General features: G+C 41.6%; 1 protein-coding gene and 1 long non-coding RNA gene across 3 annotated transcripts in view; one reads left to right on the forward strand and one right to left on the reverse strand.

Annotated features, from left to right (window-relative positions):
* LOC105286974 (CCR4-NOT transcription complex subunit 6-like) overlaps positions 1–26,277 on the reverse strand; it is a 601,608-nt gene that overhangs the window by 217,634 nt on the left and 357,697 nt on the right. The gene's annotated exons all lie outside the window — the stretch shown is intronic.
* LOC105279103 lies at positions 1,297–12,207 on the forward strand. The gene is made up of 2 exons (XR_893870.2): positions 1,297–10,959; positions 11,032–12,207. It is a non-coding gene; the product is annotated as an uncharacterized LOC105279103 (long non-coding RNA).

Consider the following 26,277-nt stretch of genomic DNA (forward strand, 5'->3'; position numbering starts at 1 on the left):
ATTTAAATATAGTATTCAATAATGTAACAGCGATTAATAATTTAACAATCAGAGAATTGTAATATTATCAATTATATAATGATACTTGCATAATTACGATGTTAATATTTAGTTAATAAATAATAATATATTGAGATAGAATGTATAATAATATTCATGCTTCTCAAATTATTTTGTAAGGTCTTAATCTGCTATATCACAAAACAGAGAAATCAAGAGAAAACCTATTGCACATTTTTAAGCTATAAATGAGTTTGCATATATAATAACAAGACGTCATGATGTGCTTAAATCGCCGTCAGGTTTAATAATAGCGAAAAACATAAATATGCCAAGTACGCGAGATAAAAATGCAAGGATGAATACATGCGTCGATCCGCGCGACACGCGAACGACGATGACGACGGCGCATTCGCGCTGATTAAAACGAATATAAGGCTCGTAACGCGGTCTTTGTAATTACGCCCGATAACGTCTGATCAGGGATTACCAAGCATCATCTTTTATAGGGTCTCAGATCAGCAACGTTTCCTGGGATACAAAAAATATCTTATCTTTCAAATACGATTTAATCAAACTCGGTACCTATGCGTAAGGCACATCTATCGCGCGCGCTTGTAAAAATATGTAATTGCATGTACAACCCCGTGCGACGTCGGGGACGGTAGAAATAATATCCTGTATTACGTGGCGCATCCATACCGGGAATATGCGAGAGGCCGATATTAATTTCAACCTAATGATTTCGTAACGTTGATTTATCCCGTGCACAGGATTAGCCGCATACCGCGCGCATTTCGCCCTTTCTGGCGCGATTAGTCGGCACGCGCGGTTACGCCAACGAATCGAGCCTCTTTTTGTCGCAATTATTAACGAGCCTTCGAGAGAGAGAGAGAGAGAGAGAGAGAGAGAGGGCACTTCCGACGGTTTCACGCTCGGCTCTTTCGAATAATTCACACGGCAACCAATTACGTCTGTCAATAATCAGCCGGGAAATGACGTCGACGGCCGGTCGTTCCCTTCGCGACGTAGCAGTTCACGCGACGGGCGTAAAAGCGCGCTGAAAAATGACCGGCAATTTAGTCCGGTCGGATGATAAATGCGCCGAGACGTATACACGTCGCTCGCCTGCAACGCGGGCGATAGCAAACGAGCGCCGCTTTTCGCGGACCGAGGCGCACTCGAGGAAGTCGGCAATTAACGTCAGACGGTCGCGTTACGATTATCAGGTAGCCGCTCGTCGACAATCAATATCGATTCTTTCTCTCTCTCTCTCTCTCTCTCTCTCTCTCTCTCTCTTTCTCTTTCTGTCCCTTTCTCCATTCCCTCTCGCCGGCCCGGTCCGCCCTGTCGCCGCGACGAGCGACAAATGTCCCGGTGCACTTATCGCCGCGTTGATATTCATAGAACAATCACGGCGGCGCGATCGAGCGGAACGCAATTATCGCCGACGCGCGGCCGAAATGAATCTCCTGGCGCGCGAAACGGTGGCAGGAGTCCCGCTCGCTCGTTGTCGGAGCTTATATTTGCTCTTCGACGTGCGATCGCCACTCGATTTTCGAGCCGTCTCGCGTGGCTACGTCGCGTGTTAAAGCGGATCCTCCCCGTGGGAGGGTTACGCGCATCCGGGACGCACCTGCATTCTGCTCTGTTTAAGAAAACTAGCAGGCTCGCTTATCCTCAAAGTCGAACGTCAAAGTTTGACAGATTGCGAAAAATGACTCCACCCCTCTGCCTCTTCTCGAGACATTTTTGCTAAGAAAATATCGACTCGGAAATGATGATGATGAGGATAATTATGACTATTATTAGATACTGCAGACTATAATTGTTCGAACCTCGGACGTCGCTGACACGAAAACAGGATTTTCGCGCAAAGATCATGCATCAACGATCGATCAGCCTCGAGGATTCTTCGACGCAGCGACAGAAGAGGTCGAGTACACAATGGATCGTACGTTAAATCTCCGTTCACCTTATTCGAACGCGTGACTTTATTCTCGCGTGCGTGAATGACGTACGCGCACGTTTGCGGACGTCGCGTCGTGATGCACACGAGCGAGAGACGTCTGCTTGAAATATTATCGGCGCGAATCGTGAGAGATCGTCATCTCGATGGAGAAAAGGGAGAGAGGGGTGAAATCGCGCAATTAATTTCGCGCGATCGATTTTGAAATCCCTGGGCCCCCAGGCGTGCGCTGCACCCCGCGAATGACTTGCCGGCTGGAATTATGAACACGCTCGGGTGTGCACGTTGCGTCATGCTTAATACCGGAACACGAGCGGATAAGCCGATGAAAATATCGCCCATACAGTATCGGCCCCGACACGCGGCTGATCCAGTGCTGCGCGTCCGAGCGCTAATGCATAAATATGCATTCGATTAAGCGTCCAACGGCAGCGAGGAACTCTCGATATTCTCATTATATTGAGCCGCGTGCGTTCGCGAGAGCACACGCGGAACAATTATTTTCAGCGGTGATGTCGCGCGCGAGATGCAGCGTGTTTGTACGATAAAATAAATCACCGTTTCACTGGCGATCAGATATTCAACTCAATAATTAGCTATAATTGCTCAAAGTTCCCGAGACCACTCGAGCATGAATAGTTTTTACTGAAATCGTGGGCAATTCATTAACGATTCGATTACCTCAATTTGGTGAAAGTAAATTAGTTTGATTTTACCTCACACATATCATTGTTATCTAATTGAAAATGAAATATATTTGTTATATATTGATTTAATTATTTTATTTCTGCCTGTCTTTAAGATTGCAACAAATGTTTTGAATATTTAGTCTCTTCGTGTATTTCGCAGTGATCAATGTCTCCCGAAATCCATTTAAATCTCGTTGAGACCCATTGTGTTTTACGGCTTGAGTTATGCCGATTCCAACGATTCATGCATGCTTTGCAAGAGCGTATTATAGCGCAACAGATCGCCTCGAAAGTGGATCAAGCTGGCGTGCGGAAATTCGAAATCTCTCTCTCTCTCTCTCTCTCTCTCTCTCTCTCTCTCTCTCTCTCTCTCTCTCTCTCTACAGTACAGTCCATTATCGAGGATGTTTCGTGAGCCCTTTGTTCCAATTTCTATGTCGCTATCGTTTCGTTATGTCGCATTAATTCATGCGTAGACACATGGTTTACATGCGTGCATGCAAACCCGCATTTTCGGTCACCCTTCGATGTGCATTGTGCGAAGTGTCGCACAGTATCACACTACAAATGCACATAAAACTGCGATAGCGATCACCACCATCGTTACACACATTTTCGAGGGGCTTTATTCCGCCATACGAATCGACATTAAAAGATATCCGCGAGCTTATACGGCGCAATAAAATACGTAATCGCGACAAATGCTATCGCGAATCGAGCTTATACGAACCGTATGATTCAGTTACTATTTTACACTACATCACATCGTTAAAAGTTTTATTCGATTTCAAAAACTTGTTTGAGTGTAAATTTACAATTGACACCGATAGGTGCTGCAATAACATTAAAAAAATTGCCTGATACAAGAGAACCTTTAACAAAACACATAAAAAATTATTGTTTTGTCAAATATTTTGTTATTAAAGAAAGTTCTCTTATTAAAAAGAAATACATATATCTAATATTCATTTTTCATGTAAAAACTCAAACCAGAAAAGTAGTGACATGTATTTTTGGTCTTTTTATTTAATACGTCCCTGCTACTAAATTCTTGCAGAAACTTTGACATAGATTAAGGATTAGATTGGATATTTAGCATTTGGTACATCAAATCATATTTTACATGACAGTCATCATTCTATTCGTTCGATTGCGCAAGCGTTTGGGAAAATAAACGAATATCAGCGTGAAGATTGATCGAACGACGCCAGCCGCCGACTCTCTATCCGATAATATCCTTCTGTCCCCGTGTATCTTTTCCTTCCCGTGTACTCTCCCTGCCAAGTTTTCCCGGAGGAGGCCCATCGGTGAGAGAAAAATCCGATGGAACGGAGCCAAGCCGAGCGCGGAAAAGTCGTGCCGACCGTCAGAAACAAAAGTCACTCTTCTCGTCAGGAAGAGCAAAAGAGAGAAAAGCGAGGTTTTCATGGAAGTAATATCCGGTCGCTCCTTTCGCCCCGCCTCGCATTTGTATAAGGACGTTACATCCGCGTACAACGCACACCCATACACACACCAGACGCATACACAAACGCACACAGTGTATAAAAGCGGGTGTACATATAACGCGATGCATTTCAAAGCCGCGTTTACGTCAGCGAGTTCGGGGACGTCCTTTAACGTCCCGTTCGCGTCGACGACGACGGCGCGGTTCTCCATCTCGATTCTCAAAAGGATTCCTTTCCCTTCGGCCTCGTGGTGCTCTCCGTTTGCGAGGCCCAACCTCCGCGGTCTGCAATAATTCCGCAGAAAAGACATCCCTCTTTTTATTCCCGATGGGAGCGGGAATCGTGAGAAGGCCGACAGATCCGTTCGGCCTCGTCCTCGATCACCACCGAGACAGGAATTACTGAAGCGAGGTGAACTTGGTCTTTCTCGGCACCGCAGGGTATCGCGACGTCTTTTTCAAGATCGGTACCGCGAACGATCGTGCGCGCGATGTGTTACGTAACATTAATCCTTCACTGTCTGATGTAGCTTTCAAGTGACACATACATTTATGTAATTGTACATCATCACGTTCTCTTGTGTATTCTGCATTCTTGTAATGTTTATTTAATTTTTTCACATGCTTGAAGAGCATACATCAACGTTAAATCATACATCTGATTCTATAAATGCACGCGCAAGAATGCAGCATTTGCGTGTCCGCGGCGCTTTCGCAGGCGCGTTGCTCGTTTTTGTCGGCGTGAACATGATCAAATGAAGCTTCCCGGCGATTGAGGAGACGCGATAATACATGGTGCCCTCACATAGCATGCCGGCCCTTAATCCCTTTGCGACTCCAACACATGTCGATCGGATAATTCCGCGCGTCATCTGGATGAGCCGCAATCATTGATGCGGGCATGCTCTTCATCAATGAATTTCATGATGGACCAAAGGCGATGCATAAATCAACACAGGCTAGAGTTCACTGAGTGAAATGCGAATGTTTACCTCGATAAATTTAAAAGGTATATGGATGGCGCATAAATAAATAAACAATAAAAATACATAGTAATGCACAAAACAGTACATAAATATAGATATGAAACAACAGTCATTTGTTAGCAAATTACTAACTTCAAGTTTTACCGTAAATAATAATTTTACATTGTGCATTAATTGACATTTAATATAAAACATAAATTATCCTAATGCAACAATTTGTATAAGGAAATAGTAAATGTTTATCAGTAAAGTTGCATCTCTTTGCATATACATATGTTATGTCTCTCTCTCTCTCTCTCTCTCGCGGCTCCAATATCCGCGAATAAATATATTACTGGCTAGGATTACATCGTTATCATATATTTATGACGTCATAGAGAGATATGAAAATTGATGCGTTAACATCCGTGCACATACTAAATTCATAAAGCTTCGAAATCAAACATACTGTGATGAATGCAATTCATTGAGAGTAATCAATCTTTGCTGCTTTAAGGTAATGAGTATACGCGCAATTTACGCACGTCATCGCCGACATTTTTCTCTTTCAATTAAAAACTACTCTCTTGATTACACCTTCTAAGTTTATTATCGCGTCGAAGTCACAGACAATTGAGTAAGACCTGAATTTCGACGACGAGACGAAAACATTCTCGAAACTGACTTCGACCATTAATCAATCTTCCTTCTTGACTCTCCTGAAAAACGTACAGCTCCATTGCGAGAAACTTCATAATAGCGTGAAAACTTTTCGATACAAACTCCATAACAGCGCGAAAACTTTTGCCACGTTATATTTCTCCAACGTAACGCAAAAGCCACATATCCGATAAAATGTGGCTTTTTTATATCAACACTAAAACTTCAGTGCATATAATTCACAATTTCTGTATAATGTTCTGTAAAATCCTGTATAACTTTACATAGAACCTTCGATTACTCTGATATAATGATATCAATCGATTAATCTAATATCTGGAGGTCTTTTTCTAGTCGTAAATTCTCGAATTCTGCATTTTGTAAAATTTATACTTTATACATCAAGATCTAGATCAACAGGGAACGATATTTTCCGCGTGCACAACGGGACGTGCGTTTTCCAAAACAAAAAAAAAGGACGAGATACACGAGAGCAAAATTAATAGCGCAGGAAGAGACGAGTCATGCAGAGATGCACTTAGTAGTCCGTCAGTCGTTCCCATTGTGTGTATGTGTATTCGCGAGTCTCCATATTTAAGAATTATAAAGTACCTCGCCCATGCGCGCGTGTGCTCGTACATAAAGGACAGCTCGCCTGCAGCGTGCCCTTGTTTCTCTGCATACGCATTGTGCTGCATCGGACGCCGCAATAACGCATTTCACGTAGGACGTACTCGTCCGCGACAGAACCTTTGTCCGATTTTTGCACAAAGCTGATGAGCAAGAAAGCTGGCCATGTGTTTACCGCGAACTAATCGTGAATCCATCGATGAATTGTTGAATTTGCTCCTATCCAATCCGTCTTGTTAACAAAACGTAGATAATCAAATCAGAACGTGTACAAATCACAGTAAAAGGAGTGACACTTCTAATTAATTATCTATTAGAAAAGGAATTATCTTTTCATAAATTATTTTTATATTTTAATAACTTTTACACTTTATTTATGTGACGATGAATTGTCCGTTTTGCATACGAGTCAGTAGTAAATTAAATCAGTTATGTACTGCGTTAGAGTAGATGCGGCGAGATAAGCGACTCGAGCAGCAAGTAAGTTGCAAGGCAAGCCGGTTGGCAAGGATTCATTATTTTTGCAAGCTATCTACTCTCTGCGATTGCTCGACCGCATGCAAGCAGCCGTGCGCTTTCGGCTTGCGTCTTGTAAGACGTATTAAGGACACGCGCGATCAATTTCGCCGCACAGAGTTGTCACGTACACATTCAAACTTTCATATCGCAATCTCGGCTGTACAACGAGCGTCGTGACTGATGTCCGACGAAGATGTTTCCACGGAGGACACTCGATATATCTGAACAGGATAGCACCGGCCGGTTCACAGGGGAACTGTTACTTGTTGGGGGAGGGTGTACAGGAGAGGGAGATTTATGGCCGTGTCCTATCGATTTGCGATATTTCGCCGGCCGTGCATATATCGCGCGCTCGCTCGAAAACAGGTGCACGTCAGTGGCAAGCAAATACGATAAAATATCTAATTTTGCGTCGTGCAACGCCGAAGATTAATCACCAATTGAAATCGAGATCGAAATCGAGTGAAATTAATCGCGTCACGCTTTTCGTCGCACAGATCGTTCTCAAACGATCGATCGAATCTGCATGCGCGTTGGCTAAACGAGTCACGGTTCAAGGCCTTCCATATAAGTTTGCTTAGAATTTTCTCATGTGTTTTATTAATAAAATTTAGCTTATCATGTCCAGAAGAGATCGTTTCTTATTGCTATATTATCAGTTTTAATTCATTGCTGAGGAGTTTCAATTACGTAATGACTCGCGAGCATAACGAGCTTAAAAGGATCGACTACTTGATTCAAAAGAAAGAGCTTGTTGGAAAATAAATTAAGCCGCTGCCGTTTCCGCGTACGATTTCTCCGCATCACCCCATATATGTAGACGTTTCCTGGCGATCTTATCGGAACGAGGTTGCGTGCACGTCGTCAAAGAGTTTTGTTGGAAAATGCACTTCATGAAAAGTGCATAGAACGCGCCAGACTTCCTCGCCGAGGGTCGTCGGCCGCCCGCTCCTTCGTGCCTCTCTCTCATCTCGTGAATACAAGATCCCTCCCGGGGGACGCCCGATCGCGGAAAAAGGGGTATAAAAATCGCATAAATCGTGTTTACGACACAGCCAGCGGGAGAGGGTAATGCGGCGAAGGCAAACGTTTCTGAGAGTTTCGAGACGAACGCCTCTCGCGCCGAGAAGTGCGCGCGATCGCCCTCGAACACGTAATTCCCCAGCGAATTGAACGGCCAACTCGTTCGCCTGGTATCGATACTCCGAGACCATTAACGTTGCAAGTGTTACGAAGAAGCTGTTCTATCGAATGATTGATATGCATTCGATACAGATCGATCCTTTGTGGTCAAAGATATTGGGTGTTTCTATTAAATGAAACGAAAGACTAGAGAAGAGGATGAAAAAAATTGATACAATCAGCGAAGTTGAGATTAAAAAGAAGTGACAAAGGTAGAGAAAGATTTGTCGAGTGTCGCGCAACTCGCTGAAGCTCATTACTGAAACTGAGTGTTAACGAAGAAAATGGAAAATATAGATCAATGTGCACTGAGAAAAATATCATAGCCTATCTAATCGGATAATCCAAATACATAGTAACAAACGGATATGTCTGATCAAATTGTATATTCGATGAAGAACATAATCGGACATATCCGATGAAGGTAACCATCATTTAATCGGAAAACAAAATTAACCATCGAAAACACTATTTAATCGGTTTATCCGATGGAAATTTTTCTCAGTGTGAAAGAAATGAATGTTCTATTCACAGTATCGATATTAAATATTTGTGGCACATTGAATTCATGTATTCATCACATAATGGTTAAATTTCTAACGAATTTTGGCAAATAATTGGAAAATATTGTAAACATCTATAATTTTCAAGGATACACGTGCGCGCACACATTTTTTACTCGCGTCGCAACTTCGTCTGCATTTGCAAGACGGCAGTACCGGTTAGTTGCCTAAAGTAAGAATGATATACTATAGCGTCACGCGGGGCGTAATGCATTTTAAGTGAAAAATAGTGCTTCAGAATGTATCGCGCGTTGCGTTACGAAAACAGATGGCTTCTTCTGCATCACGTCGTTTTATTCTGGCGCCGTGTCTGTTACGCGCGGGAAGTAACTCGACGTGTTTTACAGTAAGTCCGAAACGTCAGCCTTAATTTCGTGTTATTCTTTATCAGCGTCTACACGGACGATCTATCCTCGGCTACTGAAAAATTCTCGTTACGTACGACACTGAATCACTGATCTTAAAGGAAAAACAAATTCACTTCGTGCAACAAATCCTGTCTCATGAAATTCCAACAAGGAAATCTTTCCGATGAATTTCATTAACAACTGTGCTTTAATCTAGAATTTAATAGAGATACATATTTTATCTTTAATTTCCCGTAAAGAGTGTCTATCTGTTGTTCTTTCTTTCCCTCTCGACCACAAGTTATTGGAATAATGTCACCACACGAACTACGAACGACAGACTTTGGCAACAGACAATTTGGCGTAATCAGCTTGTTTAGTCGCTTGGTAAGTCGGGCGATACGTGCGAAACGTCGAGTATTTCGTCCGTCGACAAGGTTTCGTTCGCTAGAATGGAGCTTTTGCCGCTCGAGGGTGGCGTCCTTGGTGCGATCGGAGAAATGTCCAGAAGACGAAGAGAATGTTAGGAAAGTGGAAGAAAATGGGGCCCGGTAAAGGGCTCGACAAAAAGGTAGCGGTTTGTGCCCGAAGCTAATGCATCCGTGGAGAATCTGGGGAAAGTCACGAAACTAAGCGACCTGGATGGAAGAAGACGAAGACGAAGACGAGGAAGAAAAAGAAAGATAGAGAAAAGAGACGTCCGTTGACCCGGTGGCACACTTCCACTTCCATTTCCATTTCCAGGCGGCATCGCGCGCGCGAAGCACATCGAGCCGGCAGGAATACATGCGCGTGTGTGTATATGTGTGCACGCGCGCGAATGCACAAGGAGATGTGCACATGCGGATGTAGGGTTGGATAATTTATCGAGAACAATGAGCGCGGCGGCGCGAAACCTGCCAAACTGCAGATTGGCTCGCGGGGATCTCCGTAATTTTGTTTCTTACCAAACTTCCCCGATTACAGCCGCAGGCTGAGGAAAGAGAGAGGACGGGAGAGAAGAATATAAATTTGCGGTGTGAGATATCGTCGGATATCATCTAGCAGGAAATCGAATTCCCAGCCATGATCGGGTCAACGCAGTTTTGCCGAGCTGTCTCTCTTTCTCTCTCTCTCTCTCTCTCTCTCTCTTGCTCTTCGGCGCACGATTCTTAAAACGACTTTATTTTGGTGTTCAGTGTCAACAAAAAAATTGTCAGCATTTTTTCAGCATCGCGTTTCTTTATCCTTTCAATGTCCAAAGTTCCCGCCAACTTTGGCGTCTCATTCAGTTTTTCTCCTAACAATCCGCAAGCGTATCGCTTGCACGTTTCGCCGAGTACAATGGCGAGACTTTGTGCGGACCAGCGCGCGATCTCACTCACGACTATAATAATCGTCTGCCCTTCCCATCCCCTTGCCCTTTGCAAAGAGAGTACGCGACTACCTGTTTGCCGTATGCATGAGGTCGCGCAGAGGGCTCAAAGGCCTTTAATCCGAGTCTGCGCGCATGCATATACATACGTATGTACATAGACCGAGAGCGAGTGCATACAGTGCGGCGGCAACGGCGATCGAGTATACACCTACGGCATTTTATTTGCACGGCCGTGTGTATCGACGACGAACCGACAGCACACAGAACTGGTCGCCCCCGACGTGCGAATGAAATTGTAGCAGCGCACACACGGTCAAATAAGCCCGCGAGGCGGAAGGGACGCGTCGTCCATCGCCAAAATTGGTTTTGCCGTTTCGCATGGCGGGCTTCGTACGAGATTTCGTTCCGTGATCAATATCACCGATACACGTGGTGTAATGTGTCTCTGCGTCTCGCGTCGTAATATTGCGGATTCAATACCGAGAAACATCCACAAAGCTGAATCGACAACTTTTCCTTTCAGCGCGAGTTATCCTCAGTCTCAGTTTCATGGAGAGTGCACAGAGAGCACATTAGACATGTGCATCCTTTTAGATGGATCCAAATCGCAATTAAGCAGAAAGCTACAGGAGTTTGTATGCAGGGTATTATTATAACGAATTATATTAATTATATTATATTAATTTCGTATTAATATTTTCAGAATTATATTTTCATCACTTTGGTGAAATGTGAGAAATATCTCAAGGAGAAACGTGTGCAAGAGTTGCTTCTAACAAGAGCTTCTCCTTTCGTGACGTATATTCCGTCCGCGACGACCGATTATGGAACCGAAGATAGAATTCACAGGGCACGATATCATGGTCTGTTGTTACGAGCAGACAATGAACATCCGTTTGATCCGGACATGGTGGTAAATTTATACAGCAGTTAAGACCGCCGTAACGGACCGAACACAATGTGTTCCCGTCGAGATCGCCTTCCATGGACCGGCCGCAGCGCGTTCTTAACTGCCGACCGAGTTTACCGCGAAGTGGATCACGGCAAGCACGAAACGCGAGATTAACGCGCTCATACAAAGAAGGCTCCACTCTCCTGATATCGATATCCATCCTTGAAATAAAAACAAAAACTCAATTCCCATGAAAACTCAACCAAATTTCCAGATTCGAGGAATTACATCAATTACGCACTCGATAATCAAGACTGTTAACTTCTACATTATTACTCGTTATCATTTGTATTTCATGTTTATTCTCATTTGCCATATTATATTCTGGCATCTATTTTATCATATATTTTCTCCATATCTTATTGAATTTAAACATATTGCAGTTTCGTTAAAGGCTCATTTTTTGAGTGAGATGAATCACTCGAGTGAACTGAAACATGGACAGGCAAATAAATTAGCTGATGAACGACGAATGGAAGGTAGAGCGTGAAATAATCATGCAAACCCATTTTTTTAGTTAGACAAAAGAAAGAAAGGCGGCCCGAGCATTAAAATCTTTGAACGTCACGCGATAAATTCTCCTTCGTGCCTGAAAGCGCAAAGCAAAATTTTCGCGGATTTTGCACATGGAACGTTATCCTCAATCACGAATTCTCTCGAGTTGTGGCTTTTGAATCCTTTCCTGCGGAAAACACTGTCACAATAAATTCTGTCATCTCAAGCCCGCTAGATTCACACTAATCGACACTAGTGAAAATTACAGGATGAGACGATTAATCGCCTAAGAGGAGAGAAACTCTTCTTTTGAAATGAAGAATTGCGAGAGAAATAGATATAGATATGACACAGATAAATCTTTCGTACAATTCATAACGCTTTTTCCAGTTTTGTTCAATTGGATGAAATAAACAGAAAATTTCCTCTGTGTGTGTGTGTGTATTTATATTTTACAGATTCTTGTATCGTTTGTACAGTTTTATTGTATAGTTTGGCGTAATGCTGCGCGTTAACGCGCGAGCTGTAAAACAATTCACTCTGATCCTTTTCGTTACATAACGAAACGTATTTCTGTACGCGCGAACCGTTTTTGAACGAACAGGCGGATAAAGTAACGCATTATTCAACTGCCATTTCAAAAGCAACGACGCGCGAACGCCCGAAATCACCCAATTCATTCTCATATCGATTTAACATCCTGCCGCATGTACGACGTCGACGACAACGACGATGGGCTGACATATTCCGACCATGAAGTTCCCGGACTATTTCCCATATGTCTGCTTTCCTCCCGAGAAAACGGACGCGTAGTTTCGTCCGATAAAATATCCCCATCATCGCAATATCGTTGTCAGGCGTTAGATCAAATAGCAGAATTGTGTAAGGTAGATCGGTAAGTAGCGAGATCCGATATGCACGTTTCTATATTTTACTACATTAGATTTATTCAAGTATTTTGACAAATTTTTCACAAAAAAAGATTTTCTCAATGATTAATTATAGAAATGTTACATGTATTAATGTCAATCCATGTGTATATCCTCGTTGTACATACTTATCTACTTCTCGTATTTTTGATACGATCATTTATAATATATTCGCTTATAAATGATATTTACGGAAATACTTGAAAATATATAAAATAATGATAAAATTGTAAACCCTGTATATACATGAAAGCTTAAGCACAATGGTATTAATCTATTGTGTGCACAAAGGTTTTTGTATTATTAATCTCTTCTATTACGCAAGACAAGAATTCTCGTCGACAATGCGTTAAGTAGACTAGTTCCCCGAAGTAGGATGATTACTCATAGTTACGTCCGATGAATCAGTGTTTGGCCTTTAAAGACCATTCTATTTAACGCTCGCAATTCGCGTCCGTCTAGCGTACGTTGATGATGGAGGAAAGAGTGTTCCGGTTATACTCGGACGACCCACTGACCCATATTAACAATCGTTGCGGTAATATTCCCCTCGACCACTTTCGCCGTGAACCTCAGAATGTGAAATCACGACTTTCTCACCAAAATAAGAAAAAAACCGTAAATTTCAACGTTCTTTGATTTAGAGATGACTTCAACGAAAAAAATTTTATCTTGTATTAATTTTATTACTTTTATGCATGTTTGCATTTTTCTCACATTTTATCACAGCATATCTATAGTTTATTTCCTCAAAGTTACGTTTTATTTCCTGCTTAAAATTAAAAAATTTTAATCATTCTTATTGAACACACATTCGAACAAATACTCTCATTCATGAATTACGTTGAGTTATTTATACATATAATACAAATAATAAAATAGTTTATAATGAGAGAAACTAAATTGTAAACACGTATTTTTATCTTGCTTCTTTTCAATATATGTATACGTGTTGATTAATATTTATTTTTTTCATTCCTTCATCTTTCGTTCATTAAGAACTCTTTTTTTTAATGTGCAAGGCGGACCGGAAGGCTCAGTCGTGCGGAAGTCTAACCTTGTACGTTGCTTGCGGAATCGCAGTGATATCGCGTAAAAGCGCACAATTCCCTTCTTCCACAGAGACGACGGACGATTAAAGATAGCGTGTCCTTCCACGCGACGTACAGCCGTGGGGCAGCGATCTCCAACGAGGCAACGCCACGCCAGCAAGAGGAAAAGAATGTCATATCACGGTATATTGCTGCCGGCCAACAAAGAAGAGCCCTCGGGTTATAAGAAGGAAGCGAGGTGCTTGCACATTCCCTCGAAAAGAATTCCCCATTCTGCACCATGTGCTTTCCTTTCCCGTCCCTCTTCCTGAACTGTACGTGTCTACGTATCACTGGATCACGTTTCCTCCATCTTCCCTGTTTCTCCCTGTTCCATAGCAGTGTCTCTTTCAACGAACGACTTGAAAAACGTTTGTCTTGGATCAAGGATGCGCTTCGCGATGTGTTAACTCTTTTAAAACGATTCTTGTCTTCATGAGAAGACATCTATTTCTGTAATTAATCATTTCGTGAAAAATCGCCGGTTTTATGGAACTGGATATTTCGAGATTTTACAAATAACACTTAGTAATTAAAGATATTTATCATTACAAGAATGCACACACGGAGAGATTTTTCACGTGATTACAGAAATCTTTTACTAATCTCAGACGTCAAAGAATTTCAATCTATTTATTAATCTAGCTTTTGCGTCGGTTATCAGTTTCATTATTATAAACAAATATCGAAATCATGGAACTTATCGATTTTAATATTTCTTTAAAAGGTCGTAAGGATTTCGAGGAAAAGTAATTATCGAATCGACAATGAAAACTGTTCGTATTATATGTTGCTCGTTGTCGTTGTTGGCGTCATCATGTAGTGACGAGACTGCACCACCGGATACCGATTGTGTAGGCGACGCGATGGGACCGTGTTGGACCAGAGTGAACCATCGGCAGAGACGACGGGGCCATGGGGTTCGTTGGCCTCCCTTGGCCCACATCGTCGTGCTGCGGCTGCGGCCTTCCGTCTCACGGGCAGCATTATTTACGGCCCTGCATTTTTCATCAGCGACTGACGGTCGATCATCGGTCGCAGCCTCGGAACTTAAAGCAGAGGCCCAGCTTTGCTCCGAACGGCAGAAATCATACCGAAATTAAAGCTCTCGCCATCGATTCAAGTTTTAAGGGGAAATCTGTTTCGACTTCGACAAGACAAAAGTCTAGATTCCACAGAGATATTAAATCTATTTATTTATCAATTCACTTGTGTGCGTGTGTGTGTGTGTGTGCATTATTATTTAATACATAATATATGAGACAAGTTTAGTGAATAAATTTCTTCAGGAAGAAATTAGGAGAGACGAGAGAGGGGAAGAGAGGGAATTCGGTTCACTATGACCATTCGCGCGTTAATCCAGATATGAATTTCGAACACATTTCCCGTAATTTTGCGTAATCCGGTAATTTCAATTTCACTGCTTTTGCTCTAAGCGCGTGAATTTCGACTGAAACCGCTCTAGGAGGATCTCAGAATTAGACGGCTATTATTAGCGGCTTAACGGGTTCTGCTATAATACTATAATAGTATGGGGCGAGTTTTCCTCGCACCAGTACGTGCGGTTGATAATTAATTATCGTCTTTCACTCGCGCGTGCACATAAGGACGGCGAAAGGACCGCATCTCGCGCACGGTAGGGTCACAGTTCAATGTTCCCGGATGTCCGCAGACAGATTTGTGCATACGAAGCGCGCTTCCGCGCGTGTGTCTCGTCCCATTCTCCTCTCTCTGTCTCTTTCTCGTGACGACGCGAGACCTTCCCTTTGAGCTTAATTCGATATCACGCAGTACCGATCAAAGCACCGGATTACGAGGCTGAAATGGCGGATTGTTCGCGAAGTCAGTATGTATGTATTGGCAACCGGATTTCTCGCCGCCCGTCAATCGTACCGTGGACAAGACACCACTTTGTTGCTCATAGGGACGATTCGATTGAATACGAACATCGACAAGGAATACCGGCAATTAACAGTTTCGCTGGCGTTTCAGACAAGCAAAGCGTCTTTTTCAGAAGACGAAAGAAATTTAAATCAAAATTTTGTTAAAATATCTAGAATCATGTATAATAATAATATTGAGGTACAAATACTGAATATATGATTTAAATAAATTAATCGTTGAAAATACATAAAGATCTATCAAGCTAGTTATATCGTAAGCGACTTTTCGCCACACGTCGCACTTTAGTTCCTAGCATCTACAAAATGATGGAAGTCTTTAGTTCGACGTAACTTCGGTTATTTGACTTCTGCGCACTTTTTCGGAAGCGACGACGTGCTCGGAAAAAAAGCGCGAACTTCCCAGAAAGTATCCGTCCTAAATCCTAAAGTCCCTATCCGAAATAGCGAAGGAGCAGTAAAACGAGTATGTCGAGGGCGATACGTAAAGCTCGACAGAGGACAGAGGAACTCGGGAGCTTCCTCACCGTAATGCGAGAGTCGTCCGAGACCATAAAATTCCCGCATACTCGTAAAAAGAGACGAGCCGAATCTTATCCCCACAGCGATCGTTGATAAGTCTCGAAAAGTTTCGATCCATTCGTTCGGTTTGATCCGCGATATACTCCCGACCATTCGTGTCGTCTTTCTTCCCGGCCCTCACAACGAATTGATTTCGCGTCTTCTGCTCGAGGTCCGCATAAATTTCGCGCTTTGTGCCAAACTTTCCCTTGCTGTCAAGCAAAAAGACTCGACGAATATTCGACAGGACCAGTCGATGAGCAAGATATGAGGTCCTTGGAATACCCATGTCAATATTAGGAAAATGCGGATAAAAATTCTGATATCAAGAAATATATGATCACAGTGAAACGTACGAGGATCATTATGAGAACTGAAATAATATTGACATAAATTTATGTATTTCCAGATGAATAATTATATAATAATTTTCAATTTAACTTATTCGAGTGAAACACGAATAATTGAAAATGCACTCTCGATTCTCCTTGCTAAAAACGACAAAAAAAATACTACCTCCAAGATGAGACAAATAAATTGAACTTTGTTTTACTTCGCTGCAGACCGAGAGGAAGAGCAGCACGGACATCCTCCAGAGACCGAGTAGCAGAACGCCAAGCGAAATCGCTTTCGTTTCGGAAGACTAATAATACCACGCATCTGCCGTATATTACACCGCGGAAAAATGCGATTGTGTCGTCCACAATGCGCCGCGCTGCAACACACTCCACGATCCGTTTCCGGGCGTACACACACGTGTCCTGGCAGCCTTAACGCGGCGAGATGATACATGATGCAGCCTCGTTGTTACCGTTGTTAGTTGCAGAGCATTGCGAGCGAGCGGGCCAACACCCCGTCGAGAGAGCGGACGGAAAGAAACGGACGAGAGAAGAAAGCCGGAAAGTATGTCGTTTGCACGAGCGTGAGAGCGAGGAGGCTGATTACCGGCAGTCATCGTTGCCGATGCCGTCCGTTGCATCGCGCTCCTTTATCGCAATTTGCGCCGGCGAGCGCGCTCCACGCGAATGAAACGTTCGCCATGAATGGGGAATGATTATTACAGATATACGACGCGCGGCGCGTGCACGCTCTCTCGGTATACCGTAATATTTCTCGCGCTCGCTCGCGCCTCTTTCATGATCCTTTGTCTTCCGGCGCGCGCGCGCCTTGCCTCGAGTATCATCGTTAAGCATCATCATGTAGACTCTGCTTTTTTTTATGTATATTAAGATCACTTGTCCACCTTTTGCTCGTGCACAATATGTACGTGTACATGTGTACGTGCGTCCGTTCCCAGATGAGTCACTATTACTTTCGTATACGATTTTACCTTGTTTTATTAGTAATATCTTTTTGAGTATTATTTTAATTACTAATTATTATTAAATATTAAAATTTGAGCATGCAGTTAGTAATAATTGGATTTGGCTTTCATCTGTGCCAAAGCCAGTTATTACTAATTATCGTTATTACAGTATTAATATTGCCGCGGAGATTGCAAATTACTGCAGCACAAGATTTTGTATAATCATGGAGTAACGAGTATCTCGTTTTATATTTACTGACAAGTAGCACTTATTCATAGTGAGAACCAACCGCGCTAACCAACCGTAGCGATATTTCCGCAAACCTTTAAAAGCTTTATGCTAATTTGACGTCTTAAGTATACCGATTATCTTGGACTCGAGGGCTCGGGGGTTGAAAGACGCAGCGACGACAGCGACGCCAAAGTTGCTGGCATTTCTGCGATAAGAAAGCGTAGGGTGTCCTAATGGGTGGTGTCCTCCCGGCTTAAGCGATAAGCGATAATAATATCTGTCACTGGTGAGCCGACGAGATAAGCCATCTCACGCCGACAACGCAACATGAACGAGTTACGGATGTAATCGAACTCGCTGGATAAGCTCGCTTCGTCCCGGCGTGAAGGAAAGCGAATAGCCGCGGAAATTTATTTTTGTTATATTTAATATATTTTTATAATTATATTTATAAGTATTACGTGCATGTGTCTATTTACTTCAGCTTCTTGCGAAGAAGGGGGACTTGGTTTACAATATTATTCCTCATTATATTTATTATACAGGGTGTCCCGAATTTAAATGTCCAAACTTCGGGAGCGTGTAGGGGATGATAAATCAAAAATAAAAAGTCCTTTAGAGATATGCTCGTTTTTACTTCGTTTTGGAAAAATCGCAAAAAAGAAAACGTAGATTTCATGCAGCAATGACTCGTCGTTCCGGAATTCTTCTGTTTGAAAATCGGCGCGCATACTCTCGCACCGCCTCCCTAGCATTACCGTCACAGAAACCATACACGAAAACCATATCAGCATATTCAAAGAATATGTACGCGGCATTGTGACAGGAGTAATTCACTCGATGGCTTCTGATGAGTAACTGACGAATTTATAGGAGAGAAGCAGAAATGTAAACAAAAAAAGAAATGTAAACAAACAAAGGAAGTGCGAGAGTATGCGCGGCGCCGATTTTCAAACAGAAGAATTCCGGAACGACGAGTCATTGCTGCATGAAATCTACGTTTTCTTTTTTGCGATTTTTCCAAAACGAAGTAAAAACGAGCATATCTCTAAAGGACTTTTTATTTTTGATTTATCATCCCCTACACGCTCCCGAAGTTTAGACATTTAAATTCGGGACACCCTGTATATTTGCATAAGTATTAATACGTTTACTGTATTCTGAGAAAAAGAAATTCGTATTGTACGTGTCGCATCTGCAGACATTCTTGTGAAGACACGAAAGAACAGATTCCTGTTAAATGACAGATAAGGTGAGCGAATTGATTCCGGAGCTAATCACTCCGAGATGTCGCGCGATCGTGATCGAGAGCGGCAGGAACGACGCTTAATTCTAGTCCAAGGTGGAAGGCAGAAAAAGCTTGTGAGCCAAGAACACATTAACCTCCTGTTACCATAATTATCTAAACTCGACAAAGTGCCGTGCGCGACCGTTGCACGCTGCCGCAATTACATTCAGCTGGATGTAACCCCGTTTTTGTGCACGGCAATCGTGTACGCTAATTCGCAGGGGCTTTGGTTCCCCCGATCGGACCACGTTGTTGTTTGCCTTTATCTTAAACGCGACTGCAATTATCCTGATTTTCTGGGACGGCCGAGAGCGAATTTATAATTGGCCGAAAACTCTGAAAGCATGTATCTTTTGTCGTTGACAAGAATACATTAAGCTTCGATAACATCCCTTGTATCTAATTCATTAGCCATAATGAGTAATGTGAAAATTTTGCTACATTTTTACTATTAAAATTTAAACCTACAGTGATTTATGCAAAGCTCACATTAATCGTTCTTGAAGTCTGCAAGTCACTTTTCTTCTCGTGAAGAGAATTTCTTCCACGTAACAAGAAGTGTTTATTATTAATGTATAAAGTGCACCATTAACAATTTTTCTGAAGTATTCGATTTCACATTTCAGTGATAGATAGTGATAAAGTCGAGACATTGTAGAGAGAATCTTTTCCAACTCGAGCTCACGTCGTTTATCGCGGTAATCTGACACTATCGCGTTATGCGGCCCATGCATCTGCTTGCGAATGCATTTGCCAGCTCTCTCGAAACCGCGCGGCAACGTAGAGAGTGAATATAACATAACAAGTGATTCATTGTTAATGAAGCTAAGTATCGTTTACGGTGTGCCGGTAATTGACTTGAGATTATCGGCATTTTATCGGCGGTATTTATTGAGAGTAAGGCGCGAGATATTTTTATTCTTACGCGCGCCAATGAGGCTGGGCGGGGGAGACTAATTACGATAAATTTCCTTTGTGGAACTATCCAAGTGGCATAAGCTCGTGGTATAAGCACAAAGACGGACACGATAAGAATGCCGGAAGATGGTATCAAGATGGTATCCACTGTTATTTACGTCAGCTCAATATAAAAATCTAAGAAAAAAATACTTGTCATAGATAGTTCCTATTTTGAAAAATATCGCTTTTTCTTAAATTAATATACATTCACGATGAACATGTGTTTATTTAATCGATATTATAATGAAGTAATCTTTCTTCTCCTTTACACGCGCGTTTCTCTAATATTTTGTTTTTTGATAGAGAAAACTCGTGTATCAATATGAAATGAGATAATTCTTAAAATATGATATCTCTTTTTCTCTCTCTTTCTCTCTCTCTCTCTCTCTCTCTCTCTCTCTCCTCCCATAAGAATCGCATTACCGCTAAATGGGACTTCAATGATTCACGGACTCGAGTTTAAACCGTAAACCGACGCATCAAGATCCTCAGATTCTCTTCGACGTGGCGAGGGTGTATGCAAAAATGGCAAATTATGCAAAAATACGTTCCGCTTGGCGGAGCTTCCCTTGAATCGGGTCACAATCTCGCATGAATCGCAACCCCACGCATGACATTCCCAGCCGACAATGACGCCCCGAGCATACGCGAGCGTATTTTCTCACGATTTGCATTGAGGAGGCATCATGCACCGGGATGGATCGGGCGGCCGTGTGCTTGCCTTTGTGTGATGATGTGATTAAACCAGATGATGCCTTGATAACATCGCATCAGATAAGAGTTTATTTAATGTGGCTTAAGAAGGCAGGCAGTTACCGGGACAAATCCTGCGGATGTATTATAGTAGTAACACCTCGCATATAAAAATTTATGATCGACTAGAATGTGTCTAACAAATAGCGCGGTCTACGAGGAAACACTGAACTATAACACGCTAAGAACAGAATAAATCTAAGTCGCAAAAATTAAAATTGTTTTTAAACCCTTAGTGAATATTTTTCTCTTGAAAGCTTTAGCTGAAAATTTAATTACAAAGAAAATTGGAGTTGCAATTACAAAAAACTTTCGCTCAATACAATTCACTCTAAATGTGAATCGAGCAACCTATAATTATTATCCTATCGAGATAATCCTATCGTCTCGCATCCTACGGGTGTCGCATAAACTGTTACATCGCATAATTACCTACGCATATTCGGTCAGTGGTTGCATCCAACACGATTGTCTGCTTGTATCAATCGCGAGTCTAGTGATTTATTACTTGTATATCTATCTATAGATCTCATCGTTCTTCCAGCATCTTTCAATTAGCAACGCCTAAGGTGCGCGTTTTTCCGCGCAATGTCTGAAACTTTTGCACACCGGACCTTTTGTCCGAGCCCATCCACGTGGGCGATACTCACCCACGTGGCGAGTGGGCTCGGTGTCTCCTCTTGCCCACGTCTGTCCGCATAAAGAAACGTATCAGCCGGCACAGACGTGGTTAACGGTACTTGACGAGTCCCTCTACCACCACCTGGCACTACTCTATTCACGTTCGGTCGCCGCTTGTTCTTCTTTGTCCTCTTCTTCTTCTTCCTCCAACTGACCTGATTTCTTGACCTACTATCGGAGAGAGAGAGAGAGAGAGAGAGAGAGAGAGAAACAGAAAGAGGAAGAGAGAGAAAGAGAGAGAGAAGAAACGGAAGTGTTCTTGGCCGCTAATTCAATTACGGCCCTTCGCGGCGGGCCTCCGTTAATTTTAAGTAGTAGTAGTTTGGCCGATATCGATCGGTGGACACCCGCTGCGGTATTATACTTACGGTATTATATCGATACGTTGCAGCGGAGAACAATCGACGTCAGTCTAGCGGTTGAGAGATTAATGGTTGAGCGTCCTATATCTACAGACGGATAACGTTGTTTTCTGTTACCGAGTCACGGAATGACAAGAATACCTATCATTCTACATGGAGTAATGCAAAATAGAAGTCGAAAGACTTTCACAAAGAAGTTTAAAGTGCTTCTATACTTATACTTCTTACAATAAATCATGAAAATAATTATTTTATTTATTTAATTATTATAATAAATAAAATAATTGATTAATTCATATTAATCATTTTATTCTAATTATTAAAACTTAAAGAAATAATTATATTAAAAATTAAAATTATTCTGTTTTTCTATAATCCTATTTTACACTTCTTTTGATTTATCTTAGAAATGCTCGAGAATGCGCCTCTTCCAAAGAAATGAGACTTTTGTCTTATGTTCCTTTAGTTCTCACAATACTAAATACTTATCACGAAGCCACCCTTTATCGCGTCGCGTTCAAATAGCGGAAATTCGCTTCGCTTCCTCGGACGTGCAGTCGAGGGTGCGGTCCGGAAACCAGCAAGGGAAGAAGAATTCCTTCGGCCGGCTGCAAAGAGAGACACCAAGGGAAATCTTGCACTGTTATAACCGCGGCATTATCTAAGATTCGATAGAGTGTATGGTGAGGAGAGCTTGACGGGAACCGGAAGCGGAACGCCCGACCACGTAGTTTCCTCTCGAGCGAGCGAAACGGAAGCGAGGCTACCCGTGGTCCGTGACGAGCTTTTGTGCAAGCCTTTGTTCCCGGCCGCGAAAACTTTTGACCCACGCGAGCTCAACTTCTCATAGCGCATTCAGGAAAAGCTCCTTTTTCCTCCGGTTCGTACCTCTTGGCCGGGCACCTCGTGGATTGCTTCTTTCGAGCAGCACTTCCGCGCCCGTGAGAAACTTCTAAAACGTGACAAAGTCCTCGTATAGGACCCGTGTGTCGGGTGAGGGGGAAGACAGAGATTCCCCCTGCGAAAACATCCGGAGGTTACGAGGAAGACTTTTCTGCTCACATGAGTGCACATACGCAATTCATGAAATTATTCGTCCGCCTAAGTTACATAATGCAATTTCGCAGAATAAAGCCGACACAGATGATGTTAACGTAAAAGTGAATATATTATTTCTTTCCGACTTGTTTTATTATCTTTGTGTAATTACCAGTAGTAATTTTAGTAGTTTTATCTCATATAGTGTATTTTATATTTACAATTTCCGAAAAGTATCTATTAGAAAGAATAAATTATTTTTCTTACATGATCACTTTTTTTTTATAACAGAACATAAAGTGTACAGACGAATGAATGAATTGCAGAGGGTAGGGGAGAAAATTTCCGAAATCGGAAAAGTAATTTTGTGCATGTAATTCAGTCGCTTTCGAGAAACAATTTCGATTCGCCGTTATCGATCCGATACTCATATGCAAACCTTCAGTTTGTCAATGTAACCATGCATCAATCATAGTCAGAAAGTTCGAGTATGCTCGATAATACCGTAGGTAATCGAAACTATGCGCTCTCGAGAACATGATAGAGAAAGAAGATTGATACGCGTTCCTTCATACGTGTTCCGTCGAATTTTTTTAGATCTCCAATTCTAATGTGCTCGTGATTAGATTAATTTTATTATGATAATAATAATGCGTTACCGATCAAATTGCCTTTCACCACAACGAATGAACAATCATTGAGTTGTCAAGTTGTAACATACCGTTAAAATGATAAAGCTGTATTTCACGGCAGCTAAACTAACGGTATCCCGGTTATTGCTCGAAGCTGACATTTGTGGAATTCGTGTTTATCCTAATTAATTGCTTGTTATCAACGTAGTCGTGTATACGGCGACCTGGTGCCCGGTGTGTGACAGGCAGGTGAGCGTCGAGGGAAGAGACACATGCAGACATCTCGCGCACGTTCTTAAATATGATCCTAGAGTCACTGGCAAATGTTTGAAGACTCAATATCGCCTTCCTTACTAAATGCAGAAGAATATCTTTACATTTAAAATTAATATTGAGATTAACTAATATTAAAATATAATAAAGAAATCTCGAAACATATTATACACGAAAATATTGTTATACAGTAATTAAAATTTTCCTCAGAAGGACGAAGAATCAAGGATATCATCAAATTGCCTTACACTTTCGGAAAGTTTGACCACGTCACTCGATGATAACCATAAAAAGAAGGAGTTGAAGAAAATTTATGCTACATGCAATACAGTTTAGGTACAATGAAGGATTACAACCAAATGAAAATTATCGCAAGAGTAACATTCAATTCTTAAACGTTATATTGCGATTCAGCTGATCTAAAAATTATATCCTTATTTATTTCTCCTTAAATTCTTATAATATTCTAATTACCTTCCTTGTCATGAACTATCTATTAATTTGTTTTCATATTATTTTAGAAAACGTGTTTAAACGCGTTTATAATTTATATACAAAGTCTGAATTTCGTCGCTCATGAGGATTCTACACTGCTCTCGCGAATTCCTATGCAGATCCAGTCGCACCGACATCAGTTAGCACCGCTAACCGCCTTAGTGCTAAAGTCCTTTCTCTCTGTATAACATATCCGGTAATACCATTTAGAGGAACGGTTGAGATACGGTTGGAGCTGAGCGACGTCAGTGAGACTAACCCTCGGAAGAATGTTCCGTCGTCTGCGGTCTATTCAGCGCGATGACGGTCTGTGGTTCCGATTGTGGTCGGTGTGAAAGCTAAGGCTTAACACTCGCTTTCACTGTCGCAGCGTGGAAATCGCACGACGAGAGGAAAGTCTGCCCTCGATGTGGGAAGCTATACCAACACTTAAAGCGCGCGGCGACAAGTTGAATACATCTCACACCGTAACTCTCTGTTTTCTCAGGTACGTACACGTCACTTCGTAGGTCAGTAAGATCAATTAGCTGGAATAAATCAGTAAGGAGAACCTCAAGAGAAAATGATAGAATGTAAAGTCATTATTGGAGAATATTTTCTGAGCCGTAGGAAACTAAGTTTTCTTGTAAACGAGTAAAAGAAGAGCGTTAATTTCTTAAATAATTCATTTATCTAGTCAGGTAATGAAATTATCTGTGCAAAACTTTCCTGCTGCTCTACTAATGATTACATTCATTTATTTTGATTGCGGCTTCAAAGTTTTCGATAAAATTCTCACGTTTATTCGATAAAATTCTTTTTAACTCCTTTATGTAATATCGTTTCTGCTTTGCCATGAAAATTCGTGTTCCAAACATCTAAGACTCAATTAAAACTGATTGAGTGCTTTCACTTTTTACTAAATTTCTTTCAAATCTTTTTGGTTGGACACTTTAGGCTTACATAATAGCGCAACTAAAATGTGCTAACAGATTCTCATCGTAAGCTTATTTGCGAACAGATATTGGTCGTTTTGTTTTAATCCGTTAATGACGAGGTGCGGGAAAGGAATCCGCATCTGTCCGTTGTATGAGCACGTTTACGGCACTTTCGAGCTTAAAAATGCATAATAATTGATGCCCTGCAAGTAACTGACAATATTCCTGACACCGGGAACTTGTGATAAACGTGACTTGGTCCCTGCAACTCGCATACAAATCATGTACAAATCATGAGAGAAGAATCGTTGCAAAATTAATAAAGCATTCCGTGAACATTCATTATCGGTGTATCGCCAATAACAAACGTCATTGTGCTTCCCTTGAATAAAGCGTTTTCAATATTACCCTTGGTTCGACATTAATATTTCAAATATCGATTGTCGACAACTCAATTATGCTTATCGCGCGCGCGCGCGAAAGAGGGATACAACTTAATTAAAGCAACGCTTCATTATTCTACGTTTTAATAAAGCATTTTATCGACACGCTGTACATCTAAACGAGTAATTAAAGCTGTTGGCTAACGGCAACATTTTAAATAACAAACTATGTTGTATTTATCATAGTACTAATACATTGTTTTCCTCACGATCGAGAGTTATCAAACGAAAATTGAACGTTAAATTAATTTACAAGATGAGATTTCTCCGTCTCACAGATTCATTTACAAAAGTTCATTTACAAATACTCGTCAAGAGAACAAACATTTCACAATTTATAATAACGTACCTTTCTGCAAAAGTAAATAATTAAAAAATAAGAAATAATTAAAATACAGTTTCAACATGATTTTGTCTTCATGAAAAGAATAAAGGGCTATATGTATAAATACGTTTTTAATTACCATAAAAGACTATTACAATATATTAAATTGTTGGGAAACATGAACAATATAATCTCTCGAGCAAAACAATGGGGAGGGCGGGGGATGGGGCAGTAAAAAAAGCTGCAGGTTTCCCTATTCCCTGAACGATAAACCGTTTCAATACATCGTTTCAATATGCAGTTATGTGTGCGCGC

The sequence above is a fragment of the Ooceraea biroi genome, chromosome 6 (genome assembly GCF_003672135.1).
Source record: "Ooceraea biroi isolate clonal line C1 chromosome 6, Obir_v5.4, whole genome shotgun sequence".
Classification (NCBI taxonomy): domain Eukaryota; kingdom Metazoa; phylum Arthropoda; class Insecta; order Hymenoptera; family Formicidae; genus Ooceraea; species Ooceraea biroi.